The sequence below is a fragment of the Bos indicus genome, chromosome 1, assembly GCF_029378745.1.
Source record: "Bos indicus isolate NIAB-ARS_2022 breed Sahiwal x Tharparkar chromosome 1, NIAB-ARS_B.indTharparkar_mat_pri_1.0, whole genome shotgun sequence".
NCBI classification, from domain to species: Eukaryota; Metazoa; Chordata; class Mammalia; order Artiodactyla; family Bovidae; genus Bos; species Bos indicus.
The window spans coordinates 72,371,205-72,384,658 of NC_091760.1; the positions used below are offsets into that span (position 1 = coordinate 72,371,205).

General features: G+C 36.9%; 1 protein-coding gene across 13 annotated transcripts in view; it reads right to left on the minus strand.

Annotated features, from left to right (window-relative positions):
* The window catches only part of DLG1 (discs large MAGUK scaffold protein 1), a 270,874-nt gene that overhangs the window by 233,688 nt on the left and 23,732 nt on the right, over window positions 1-13,454 (minus strand). The window lies entirely within an intron of this gene.

Here is a 13,454-nt window from a genome sequence, read left to right on the forward strand (position 1 = left end):
AAGACTAAAGATAAGGCTCTGCCACCTGCCTCTTTACTCTTACATACCAAAGATAATATTGCAAAGAAAAGGCATTCAGAAGGAAGAGAGAAACAGAAGTCACTATTCCAACTGATTCTAGTTCTGGGGCAGTGAAAATTCAAAATGAACTTGAGAGAACTGTGCCAGCATGCAAGAACATACTCAAAGACAAATGTATGCATGTCAAAAGGACATGGAGGGATGCCTTCAAGAGATCCTCCACATTTGGAGTAATCTGAGTATCCAAAGAGCAATAGCTGAAATCTGTATGCAGGTCAAGAACTGGACATGGAACAACAGACTGGTTCCGAATCTGGAAAGGAATACATCAAGGCTGTATACTGTCACTCTGCTTATTTAACTTATATGCAGAGTACATCATGAGAACGCTGGGCTGGAGGAAGCACAAGCTGGAATCAAGATTGCCAGGAGAAATATCAATAAACTCAGATATGCAGATGACACCACCCTTATTGCAGAAAGTGAAGAGCTCAAGAGCCTCTTGATGAAAGTGAAAGAGAAGAGTGAAAAAGTTGGCTAAAGCTCAACATTCAGAAAACTAAGATCATGGCATCCAGTTCCATCACTTCATGGAAATAGATAGGGAAACAATGGAAACAGTGAGAGACTTTATTTTAGGGGGCTCCAAAATCACTGCAGATAGTGACTGCAGCCATGAAATTAAAAGAGGCTTGCTCCTTGGAAGAAAAGCTAAGACCAACCTAGACATCATATTAAAAAGCAAAAACATTGCTTTACCAATAAAGGTCCATCTAGTCAAAGCTATGGTTTTTCCAGTGGTCATGTATGAATGTGAGAGTTGGACTATAAAGAAAGCTGAGTGCCGAAGAATTGATGCTTTTGAACTGTGGTGTTGAAGAAGACTCTTGAGAGTCCCTTGGACTGCAAGGAGATCCAACCAGTCCATCCTAAAGGAAATCAGTCCTGAATATTCACTGGAAGGACTGATGCTGAAGCTGAAACTCCAGTACTTTGGCCAGTTGATGCAATGACTCACTGGAAAGACTCTGATGCTGGGAGGGATTGAAGGAGGGAGGAGAAGAGGACGACAGAGGATGAGATGGCTGGATGGCATCACCAACGCGATGGACATGAGTTTGAGTGAACTCCAGGAGTTGGTGATGGACAGGGAGGCCTGGCATGCTGCAGTCCATGGGGTGGCAAAGAGTCAGACATGACTGAGTGACTGAACTGAACTGACTGAACCAAATAACTGAGATAGACTGTAAACACTAAGTAAGTAACATCCTTCATGCCATAGTGATAGTTGTTGTGTTTTCTTTTTATAGTGATAATTTTATTCAGAACAGCAAGAATAAAGTGTGGGTGTAGGGCTATTTAGTCACCTCTGCAGGGGACCATCACATAAACTACTCTAAAAACTGGTCATTAAAAGAAAATATAAGCTTTACCCTATCTTTTTAGGAGAAAGTTTCAACCCTAACTGATTGGGATAAGTACTTTTTACAGAAGAACACCAACTAATAAATACAAATGGAATGATAAAATTAGAAAGGATAATCAACACATTTTGAAACTTCTAATGGAATTAAGTGATGTAGGCAAAGATCATTAATGGGCGAATCAGGTAAATATTTACTCAATACAAGGTGCTAAATTGCTACCCCCAAAGATACTTAATAACTACAAAAAGAAAATCATAACTGTACAAGGAGGATCTGGAGGTCACCATCTCTAAGTAATCATACTTAATCATCACAAGTGCAACAACCTGATATCATATGCTTCCTGCTGTGATGCAATCTAAAGTACTATATATCATTATGAAGTCTGCTTACCAAAAATGAGTCTAATCAACCTTGACATCTAACTTCTGTTATCAGAAATGTAAGACTTACTGAAATGACTTAACATGAAAAAACAGATTGCTGAACAAATACACACTATGTATTATACTGTAAGACAACTGGCATGGTCTCTTCAAAAAGCCATTTAAAGGGGTAAAAAAAGATGGGGAGGCCATTCCCCTAGATTTTGAGTGAGTAAAGACAATGTACCAGGTTTGGTATGTGCCCTCCTGACTCACTGCATTGCCTGCCCCCAGACCTCCACATCTGCTTTTCATCCTGAGCTGCCCTGGCAACACCTCGTGCCTCTGGCCTGTCGTCCACAGTTCACCCTCTCACCTTCTTACTTGCAGCTTTCCTGTAAAACCAAATACCATATCCCCCGCACCCACAAATCCACAACCCTGAAGTACAGGGGAACTGATGGTCACCAGAAGCCAGAAGAAATTCTCTATGGCTTCTCAGAGATGCTATACCCAAGATTCAGCAATCAGTCACACTTAGCAGCAGGAAGCATCCTTGTATTAGTTTTTCCTTATTTCCAGATTATTCACCTTTTCCCTTACTTGTGCTCCCTAGGAGTGAATGAACTCTCTAAATAAAGTACCTAATAAAGCATTAGCTCTCTGCCTCAAGTTCTGTTATCAAGGAAATTCAGATAAAAATTGACTTAATGATTAAATTCAGTACATGAATCTTAACTGGCTTTTTAAAAGTCCTAAAAGCTAGATCAGAATCAATTGTGGATTGGAGAGATAATTTAATAATATTTATTAACTTTCTTAGGTGTGATAATAGTGTAAGGTTACACAGGAGAATGTTTGACTTTGGGAGACATATGAAGTTTTTACAAGTTAAGTGCATGATGTCTATGCCTGATTTTCAAATAGATTCCCCAAATACACATACAGAGAAAAGGCAAATGTTATAAAATATTAGTAAGTGTTGACTCTACATGAATGTTTGTTGGTCTGTTCTTTTCATTTTACAAAATATCTCATAATTCAGTCACTTGGCAACTCCATTATCACATATATCCATCCTTAACTGTATTACTGAAACAGATTCCTAACAGGCCTCCTGCTCTACCCTTACTACAGTGAATTTTCAACAAAACATCCTGGATGATCCTTTTAAAGGTTAGGTTAAATGATGCCACTCCTCTGCTCCAAAACTTTGCAAATGCTTCACATGATCTGCCCCTGTCTTACACTCTGACCTTATCTCCCACTGTTCCTTACTCACTCTGCTCTAGCCCCACTGGCCATACTGCTATTTCTCATATATTCCAGCCTTCTTCTTGCCTTGGTCTTTATACTGGTTATCCCTCCAACAGTTGGATTAACTTCCAATTCTTTACACAAGTATCACCTCAATCAGGCCTATCATAAATACCCTATTGAAAATTGCAAAGCATCTCCCCCACACACAATCTGCCATCCCTGTTCCTCTTAATCCCCTACTCTTTCTTTCTTCTTATCACTTATCACCTTCTAACCTACTAGATAAATGCATGATATACAATAGGTACTCAGTATCTGTTGACTAAATGAATTGACATTCAAAATAAAATGACCAGTGACCAAAGAAGAAAAGAATTCTAAAGGATGAGTGGAGAAACAGGCAGTGGCCAAACAATTTGGGATTTGAGTCTCATGAGGGATTTTCTACTTCATTCTGAAAGGAATGGAAATCTAATCAAAGGTAATGACATAATTTGCATTTTATAAAGATAATCCTGTAAATAAATGGTCATAAATTCAAAATGGGAAAGTGTGAACACAGACAGGCCAAGAATCTAGGCAAAAAAATGAGGATGGTTTAGACTAGAGTGGCAAGAATGAGACATACTGGAATGCTGATTCATGTGAAACTTTGCAAACTGCAGCACAAATTAGATGTAAATGTGAAAGCCAAAATAAAAGCCTCTAACAAATAATACAGTAGAATATCTTTATGACCTAAGAGTTGGAAAACACTTCAAAGGGCACAAAAAGCATTAAGCATAAATTGAACTATATAAAAGAAATATTGATTATTAAAAGATTGTACTTGATAATTAAAAGATTAAAAAGAATGCTTCAGAGAGGGGAAAAAAAATACATATTATACATATACCTGACAAAGGAATCATTCCAGATAGAGACCTCCTACAAATCAGTAAGATAGAAAACATAACTCAGGAAAAAGTGTTAAAAACTTGAACACTTCAAAAAAGATAGCAAAATGAACAGTAAACATATGAAAAGGTGTTTGTTAATCTTGTTAATGAAGAAGTGCAAATACAACTATGAAGTACCAGTACGCACCTACCAGAATGGATGAAATTATTAATAAAAAGACTAATAACAAGTGTTGACCATTACATGAAAAATGAAACTTACACATACTAGTGGCAACTATATTAATAAAAACAGGTATAATCATTTTGCAAAACTGTTTCCATTATGTACTAAACCTAAACATATCATTTTCACAATTGGGTATATAAGCAACAGAAACGCATACACAGGTGCCCAAAAAATATACACAGTTCTGCTGTGTTATTCTAAAAATATAAATTTGTTCCAATGCAACTGATGTATTAGGGAACAATATGATCAAAGCACAAATTTCACATTTGCTTATGCACAATCCAATCTATGAGAAACACTAGGTAAGGACAGAAAATTGAACCCAGATGGAAAAAGACACATAGGAATACATAAAATGTTCATATTTCAGGCTTTAGTTAGAATGTTATGAGTCACACTGGTGGTATAACTTCTCCTCTACTTTCAGATCAATCTCCTCACCAGCACTTCACAATAACTCACAAGCCTCAACCAGGACACACACTCCCATATCAAGCAAGATTTTTTTTCATGGTAAAATGTCATATATATTGTAATTTATGCATTTCTTAATCATTTAACATTTGCGAACCGTGCTGCCATTTTCGTTAGGTCCTTAGCTTTGGTATATGTGGCACCTACAAGTTTTAAGTTTTGAGTCCTCCATTTTCTAAATATATAAGCCCTGTGATTTTTATTGAACACCTTTGCAAAGTATGGTGATTTTTAAGAAGTTAAACATTGTGCTATGGCAGATATAACCATAAAAGAATATTCAAAGCAGCACTAACCCAAAACTAGAAACAAGTCAAATATTCATCATCAACAGAATGGATAAATACAGTGTGGTTATATCATAAAATGGAATATTAAACAGCAGAAATAAACAAAAAACTTCAAATTATGAATGAAATTCACACCTGAAAAAAAGCTAGATACAAGAAGTTAGAGTACATACTATATGACTTAATATATACTTTTAAGAGAGGCAAAACTGATCTATGGTGTTGGAAATTAAGATAGCCCTTTGAGGAAAGGGGAGTAGGTGGTGAACACAAAAGGGAAGAGGGAGATTTGGGGGTACTGGTATATTTCTTTTTTAAAATTGAAATATAAAGGACATACTATAAAATTCACCAAATTCTAAAGTGCACAATTCAGTGGTTTTTAGTATATTCACGGAGTTTTGCAACCATTATCACTGTCTAATTCCAGAACCCATTAGCAGTCATTCCATTTTTTCCCCTGACCTGATATATTCACAATGCAATAATTCATCAAGCTGCTAAGTTGCTTCAGTCATGTCCGACTCTGTGCAACCCCAGAGACGGCAGCCTACCAGGCTCCTCTGTCCCTGGGATTCTCCAAGCAAGAGAAGTGGGTTGCCATTTCCTTCTCCAATGCATGAGGGTGAAAAGTGAAAGTGAAGTCGTTCAGTCGCGTCCAACTCTTTGCGACCCCATGGACTGCAGCCCACCAGGCTGCTCCGTCCATGGGATTTTTCCAGGCAAGAGTACTGGAGTGGGGTGCCATTGCCTTCTGCTTTCATCAAGCTATACATTTATAATTTGTGGACCTTTACGTATGAATATTACATAGTACTTCCATAAACGTATAAAGTTACTGTTTAGAAGACTTCAGATTAAACCTGGTAGACTGAATATATGCTTTAACTCTACTATCTCCTAACTCAAATTAAAGCAAGTGGATTATTTTACAGCATTAAATACAAGGTCAAACAGAAAGGGAAAAGAGATATCCTCCCTATACCACTGAGTCAGGTAATTTTGCTCCCATAAAAATGAACTCACAAGGGCTGAAAAGGGGGACCGAAAGACAGCAGAGACAACTGAAAACAAGACTACATTACTGAAAGTGGATTTCCTGTGTATTATGTTTGCTCTATTGTTGTTCAGTTGCTAAGTCATGTTTGACTCTTTGTGACCCCATATCCTACAGCACATCAGGCTTCCCTGTCCTCCACTATCTCCCAGTTCAGTTCAGATTTGTCACTCAGTCATGTCTGACTCTTTCCAACACCATGAACAGCAGCACACCAGGCCTCCCTGTCCATCACCAACTCCCGGAGCCCACCCAAACTCATGTCCATTGTGTCGATCATGCCATCCAACCATCTCATCCTCTATTGTCCCCTTCTCCTCCTGCCTTCAATCTTTCCCAGCATCAGGGTCTTTTCAAATGAGTCACCTCTCTGCATCAGGTGGCCAAAGTATTGGCGTTTCAGCTTTAGCATCAGTCCCTCCAATGAACACCCAGGACTGATCTCCTTTAGGATGGACTGGTTGGATCTCCTTGCAGTTCAAGGGACTCTCAAGAGTCTTTTCCAACACCACAGTTCAAAAGCATCAATTCTTCAGTGCTCAGCCTTCTTTATAGTCCAACTCTTTCATCCATACATGACTACTAGAAAAACCATAGCCTTGACTAGACGGACCTTTGTTGGCAAAGTTATGTCTCTGCTTTTAAATATGTGGTCTAGGTTGCTCTTAACTTTCCTTCCAAGCAGTAAGCGTCTTCTAATTTCATGGCTGCAATCATCATCCCCAGTGATTTTGGAGCCCAGAAAAATAAAGTCAGCCACTGTTTCCACTGTTTCCCCATCTATTTGCCATGGAGTGATAGGACCGGATGCCATGATCTTAGTTTTCTGAATGTTGAGCTTTAAGCCAACTTTTTCACTCTCTTCTTTCACTTTCATCAAGAGGCTCTTCAGTTCTTCTTCACTTTCTGCCATAAGGATGGTGTCATCTGCATATCTGAGGTTATTGATATTTCTCCCGGCAATCTTAATCCCAGCTTGTGCTTCTTCCAGCTCAGCGCTTCTCATGATGTACTCTGCATATATGTTAAATAAGCAGGGTGACAATATACAACCTTGATGTACTCCTTTTCCTATCTGGAACCAGTCTGTTGTTCCATCTCCAGTTCTAACTGTTGCTTCTTGATCTGCATATAGGTTTCTCAAGAGGCAGGTCAGGTGGTCTGGTATTCCCATCTCTTTCAGAATTTTCCACAGTTTGCTCAAATTCATGTCCATTGAGTCAGTGATGCTATCTAACCACCTCATCCTCTGCTGCCCTCTTCTCCTCTGGCCTTTAATCTTTTCCAGCATCAGGATCTTTTCCAAGAAGTCAGCTCTTCACATCAGGTGGCCAAAGTATTAGAGCTTTAGCATCAGTCTTCCAATGAATATTCAGGGTTGATTTTCTTTAGAATTGACTGATCTGATCTCTTTGCAGTCCAAGGGACTCTCAAGAGTCTTCACCACCAGCACAGTTCAAAAACATCAATTCTTCAGCAGTTGGACTTTATGGTCCAACTCTCACATCCGTACATGACAAAAAACCTAGTTTTGACTATATGAACCTCTGTTGGCAAAGTGATGTCTCTGCTTTTTAATATGCAGTCTAGTTTTGTCATAGCTTTTCTTCTAAGAAGCAAGCATCTGTTAATTTCATGGCTGCAGTCACTGTCACTGCTTCTAACTTTTTTCCCTTCTATTTGCCATGAAGTGATGGGATCAGAGGCCAAGATCTTAGTTTTTTGAATGCTGAGTTTTAAGCCAGCTTTTTCTCTCTCCTATTTTACCCTCATCAAGCAGCTCTAGTTCCTCTTCACCTTCTGCCATTAGAGTGGTATCATCTGCATACATGAGACTGTTATTTCACTTGGCAATCTTGATTCCAGCTTGTGATTCATCCAGCCCTGCATTTCGCATGTACTCTGCATATAAGTTAAATAAGCAGGATGACAACATTCCTTGATGTACTCTTTTCCCAATTTTGGATCAGTCTGTTGTTCCATGTCCAGTCCTAACTGTTGCTTCTTGACCTGCACACAGGTTTTGCAGGAGGCAGGTAAGGTGGTCTGGTATTCCCATCTCTTGAAGAATTATCTAGTTTGTTGTGATCCACACAAAGGCTTTGGCGTAGTTAATGAAGCAGAGATGCTTTTCTGAAATTCTTTAGCTTTTTCTATGATCCAATGTACGCTGGCAATTTGATCTTTGGTTCCTCTGCCTTTTCTAAACTCAGCTGTATCTGGAAGTTCTTGGTTTTCATACTTTTGAAGTCTAGCTTGAAGGATTTTGAGCATTATCTTGCTAGCATGTGAAATGAGTGCAATTGTGCGGTAGTCTGAACATTCTTTGGAGTTGTCCTTCTTTGGGATTGGAATGAAAACTGACCTTTTCTAGTCCTGTGGCCACTGCTGACTTTTCCAAATTTGCTGGCATATTGAGTGCAGCACTTTCACAGCATCATCTTTTAGGATTTGAAATAGCTCAGCTGGAATTCCATCAGCTACACTAGCTTTGCTTGTAGTGATGCTTCCTAAGGCCCACTTGACTTCACACTCCAGGATATCTAGGCTCTAGGTGAATAACCACACCATCATGGTTATCCTGGTCATTAAGACCTTTTTTGTATAGTCCTGCCACCTGTTATAATCTCTTCTGCTTCTGTTGGGTCCTTATCATTTCTGTCCTTTACCGTGCCCATCTTTGCATGACATGTTTCCTTGATATCTCCAATTTTCTTGAAGAGAGCTCTAATCTTTCCTATTCTATTGTTTCCCTCTATTTTGCACTGTTCAAAGAAAGCCTTATCTCTCCTTGATAGTCTCTAGAGCCCTACATTCAGTTGAATCCATTGTTCGTTTCTGCCTTGCTTTTCACTTCCCTTCTATCCTCAGCTATTTGTAAAGCCACCTCAGACAACCACTTTGCTTATGGTTACTGTTTCTTGTACAGTGTTACAAACCTTTGTCCATAATTCTTCAGGGACTCTACCAGATTTAATCCCTTGAATCTATTCGTCACCTCTACTGTATAATCATAAAGAATTTCTTTTTAATCTACCTAAATTAACTCTTTTATCACAGAGTCACACTATACTTTTCGATCTGCAACCTGCTTTCAATCATTTAATAACATATAGGAGATATAGAGACTTGTATTTTTACGCGTGCTACTTTATATTGCATTAAGTGGCTGTACAATAACATGTTTATCCAGTTTCTTACTAATAATCATTTAGATTGCTTTGTTTTTTACTAATTTTATAAGTAATACTGTAATGTACATATATTTTTAATATATATTAACAGTTTGTGAGTCCATCCATGACATATACTGGATCAAAGGATATGAATATTTACTGTCAAGCTATCTTTAAAAATTGTTATACACAGTATTCTCCTACCAACAGTATAAGAGTTTCTGTTTCCTCATACTGAATCTTTGACAGTCAAGTTAGTGAAAAATATTCTGTTCATTTTTTTTAAGTTACATTGACCATCTCTTCATAGGTTCATTGGTCCATTTATATTTCTTTCCCTCCAAACTGCCCATTCCTATCCTTTGGTCACTTTCCTATTGAATTTGGCCTTTTTCTTCTTACTGACCTATAAGAGGTTTCCTGAGTTAAAAGGGTTAGAAATTCATTCCTTTTTTTATACGTGATGGAATTTCTTCCCAGAGTATCATTTCTTATTTCCTCATTGTATCTTTCAAGATATAGAAATTCTACAATCAAAGTTCAAACAATCAAACTCTGTAAAGTCCACAAAGAAATTCTACAATTCTACAGAGTCAGTAACCTTTTCTTTGAATTTTTCAAGATTTTCTTTGTTGTCATGTTTAGAAAAGCTTTCACTCTATCCAAAAATAATTTAAAAGTTTATTTTTATGGGTTTTTTTTAAACCTTTGAATCTTTGCTCCATTTGAAATGTACTGTATCATCACAAACAGGATTACCATAGACTAAATGTATCCTTCTCCAAATTCACAGGTTGAAATTCTAACCCCAAATGTGACAGTATTAACAAATGGGGCCTTTGGGAAGTGATTATGTCTTGAGTAGAGATTTTGTGAATGGCTTTAGTGCTGGTACAAAAGAAATCTCAGAGAGCTTCTTCACACCTTCTCTGGTGATGAGGACACAGCAAGAAAATGGTCACTGATGAACCAGAAAGTGAGATCTCACTACACAGTGAATCTATTAGTGATTTGATCTTGGACTTCCCATTCTCCAGAACTGTAAGAAATAAATCTGTGTTATTGATAAGCTACTCAGTCTATGGCATCCTGTTTGAGCAGACAAAAAGAATAAGCGTGCCCCCTCTGTTGGAATTTCTCTTTAAATCAGGCAGTTTCTCCTACTCTTGCATTTTGCTTCCTTTCAAATATTCTTCTCCTTACAATCTCTAAAAGTAATTGCTCTTATTTTAGAATGGATTTGTTTTTATAAAAATGACACATGCTCATTATGTTTTGAAAGTAACAGAAAAGTACTAAGAAAAAATATCCCCATCACCCACAATCATTAATATTACACAAACATTTCCAAACATCTCACTAGGCATATGTTCAAAGTAAAAGAAAGATATACCAAAACCAAAAAAAGTTATAATTAAATGGAATACTAATTAAATGAATTAGTATTACTAGGCATATGTTCAAAGTAAAAGAAAGATATACCAAAGCCAAAAAAGTTATAACTAAATGGAATACAAACTAAATTAATATTATGATACTAATTAATACTTTTAAAAATAGCATTAATTCTTATTTTATTACATCAGAAGAAATAGAAGAAAAACAATCACATGGCTACATATTAACTGACAATGGGAATCTTGCAAGAGTTAGATCAGTTATCAACAGTTAAAAAAATAAAAGGGCAAGAAAGAAAAGTGGATAGATGCTTTCCAAGACAAAAATTTTTACTTAACAGAATAAGAGAGACAAGCCAAGGTGGAAATTGATCAATCTCAAATACTTTTTGCAAAAGTAACTCTTTAAGATAGTCCTGCAAAAGTGAACACAAAGTGAGAGAGAGAAGATCATGATGCACACCATTTTGTCTGAAAAAGACTATTTTTTAATCCAAAAATTTGGGCACTGTGTAAAAATACTCTAAGTTTTTGTGTAAGACAAAATATTTTCATGATTTTCATTTTTTCAAGTTACAGTCCAATAAAAACTTTTGTTTGCATTTGTTTAAATTCAAGTCAGCAGATTCTCTTCAACTGGGTAAAACATGTGAGGTGAATTAAATGATCCAACTCTCTTTTCAGTCCCAAACACTGTGCCCCTAAGAGTCTAAAGTAGAAACTGAAATAAGAGATCAAATTAAAGGTGACTTAAGCAGGTTTTCTGTCCAAATGAAGCATAAATGGATGGCTAACACGGGAACATCCTTTCCTTCTTTCCCTCAAAAGAAAAGAAATCAAATCTCCAAATATGCCAAGCTTATTATTTTTTAAGTCTTATAACTGTCATCCACCAGTGTATTTCAAAACTATTTGCATTTTCAGATTAACATCTTCAGGTATTCTGTCCTCTCTGCAAAACAGTACTTGCCTTCAACTGACCTTAGCTCACAGATTTTTCTCTTTGTCGATCAAAGCTAGGACTTGATGGACATATCTCAACTTTCCCTTACTAAGTCCACCCATGAATGGGTACAGATTTCAAACACCACTACAGCATTTTCCATGCACCAAGCCCTACTTAACATTTTGTAACCATATTTCCTTCTCCTCTGCATTCCTAATTAATAAGATCTGATATTTGCAGTCTGAAGGGTATTATTTTCCTATTAATTTTAGATACCTTTACTATGTCCATAATACACCTTTCAGGAGATGCAGAAACCAGCAATGCAAAAAGCGTTCTAGGTATCAGTGCCTCACAATTTTATAAAAGTTAAAATGTTTCCAATACTATTCTTAATGGAATTCAATGCATAGTCGATCTTTCAGACTAAAATCTATATGGAAATTAACTTCCAGCATGCAGAACTGTCCATTTATTTAACCTTAATGAACATTTACTTTTACTGGTTACACTGAGCCAGCCATAATCTACACAGTCTCCTATAAAATTAGACAAATCAACTTCAAGAACTCTATGCTTTATAATTATAGCTCAGCACCATAAATGAGACAGTAGAAAAATAAAGTTATTAAATAAGAAGCCAATTCTCTTAAAATTTCACATGGTTCTTAAAATTCTTTATACAATAAATGTGAAACAGAAACTATATTACTGATTAACATTTTAAACATCTATCTGAAATGGACTAGAAGTTGCTCAGTCGTGCCTGACTCTTTGCGACCCCATGGATAGTAGCCTGCACCAAGCTCCTCTGTCCATGGGATTTTCAAGGCAAGAGTACTGGAGTGAGTTGCCATTTCCTTCTCCAGGGAATCTTCCCAACCCAGAGATCGAACCCAGGTCTCTCACATTGTAGACAGATGCTTTACCATCTGAGCCACCAGGGAAGTCTGAAATGGACTAATGTAAGTGCAAATGATATATCTAATACAGGGAACAGAAACTGAAATTATCTAAGAGAAAATGACAAAAACAATAAAATAGGAAAATAAGGACACACTGGTAACATAACACTAAAATTTCTAACCAAAGAGAAAAATATAAGGACATACTACAGTTCATAAAGAGACCTGTGAAATGGGTATTATTATGTCTACAATCAGAAGGTAGACTTACCCAAATTAGCCAAATAAACTGGGTCAAGTTATTCATTTTTGTTGCAATTTCTTCATCTTTAAGATGAAGGGGGGTGGGTTGGGGATGAGATGTTCTCTGATTCTTCTGGCTCTAAAATTCTATAGTTCTATGTTATCTCATATAAGAGGAAACTGAGAATTTCTCTATTTCATTAACAAAGGGCTGTGTGGTTGCTGCCTACCAATACTTTTCCCTGATTCAATTTTCCAGGCACTTCTCCAGCAGTAATTAGAAGATACTAGAATCAAAGTCAGTCAGACAACTACCTTCAAATGACTAATGTGCCTCAGACAGAATCCTCATTACAAAACACTTCACATCTCTGTTATGCCATATATAACTCCACCAGCAATAAAAGATCACAACAAAAAAGAACATTACTAAAATAGTTATGAAAGCTCAAAGAAATACAACTTTTAACTTCAAAAACAATAGAGAAACCAATGCTGTCCTTAAGCATTATTGATCAGTCTCTAGTGAGATTTAACAATGCAATCCTTCAAGCCAATAAAGAGAGAATCCTAGAGATAAATTTAACAACTGCTGTCTGAAAAAAAAAATACCAGAGCAAAACCAGCTTTTCAAAGTAAAGTAGTTTCTATCTAATTATCCCAGAAAGGAGCTGCACTGATGTTTACCATGCAGAGTATTCTTTAACAGTCTAAAGACTTTAAGTAATACTAAGACTAACAAGGCTAAAGTAATACTAATAA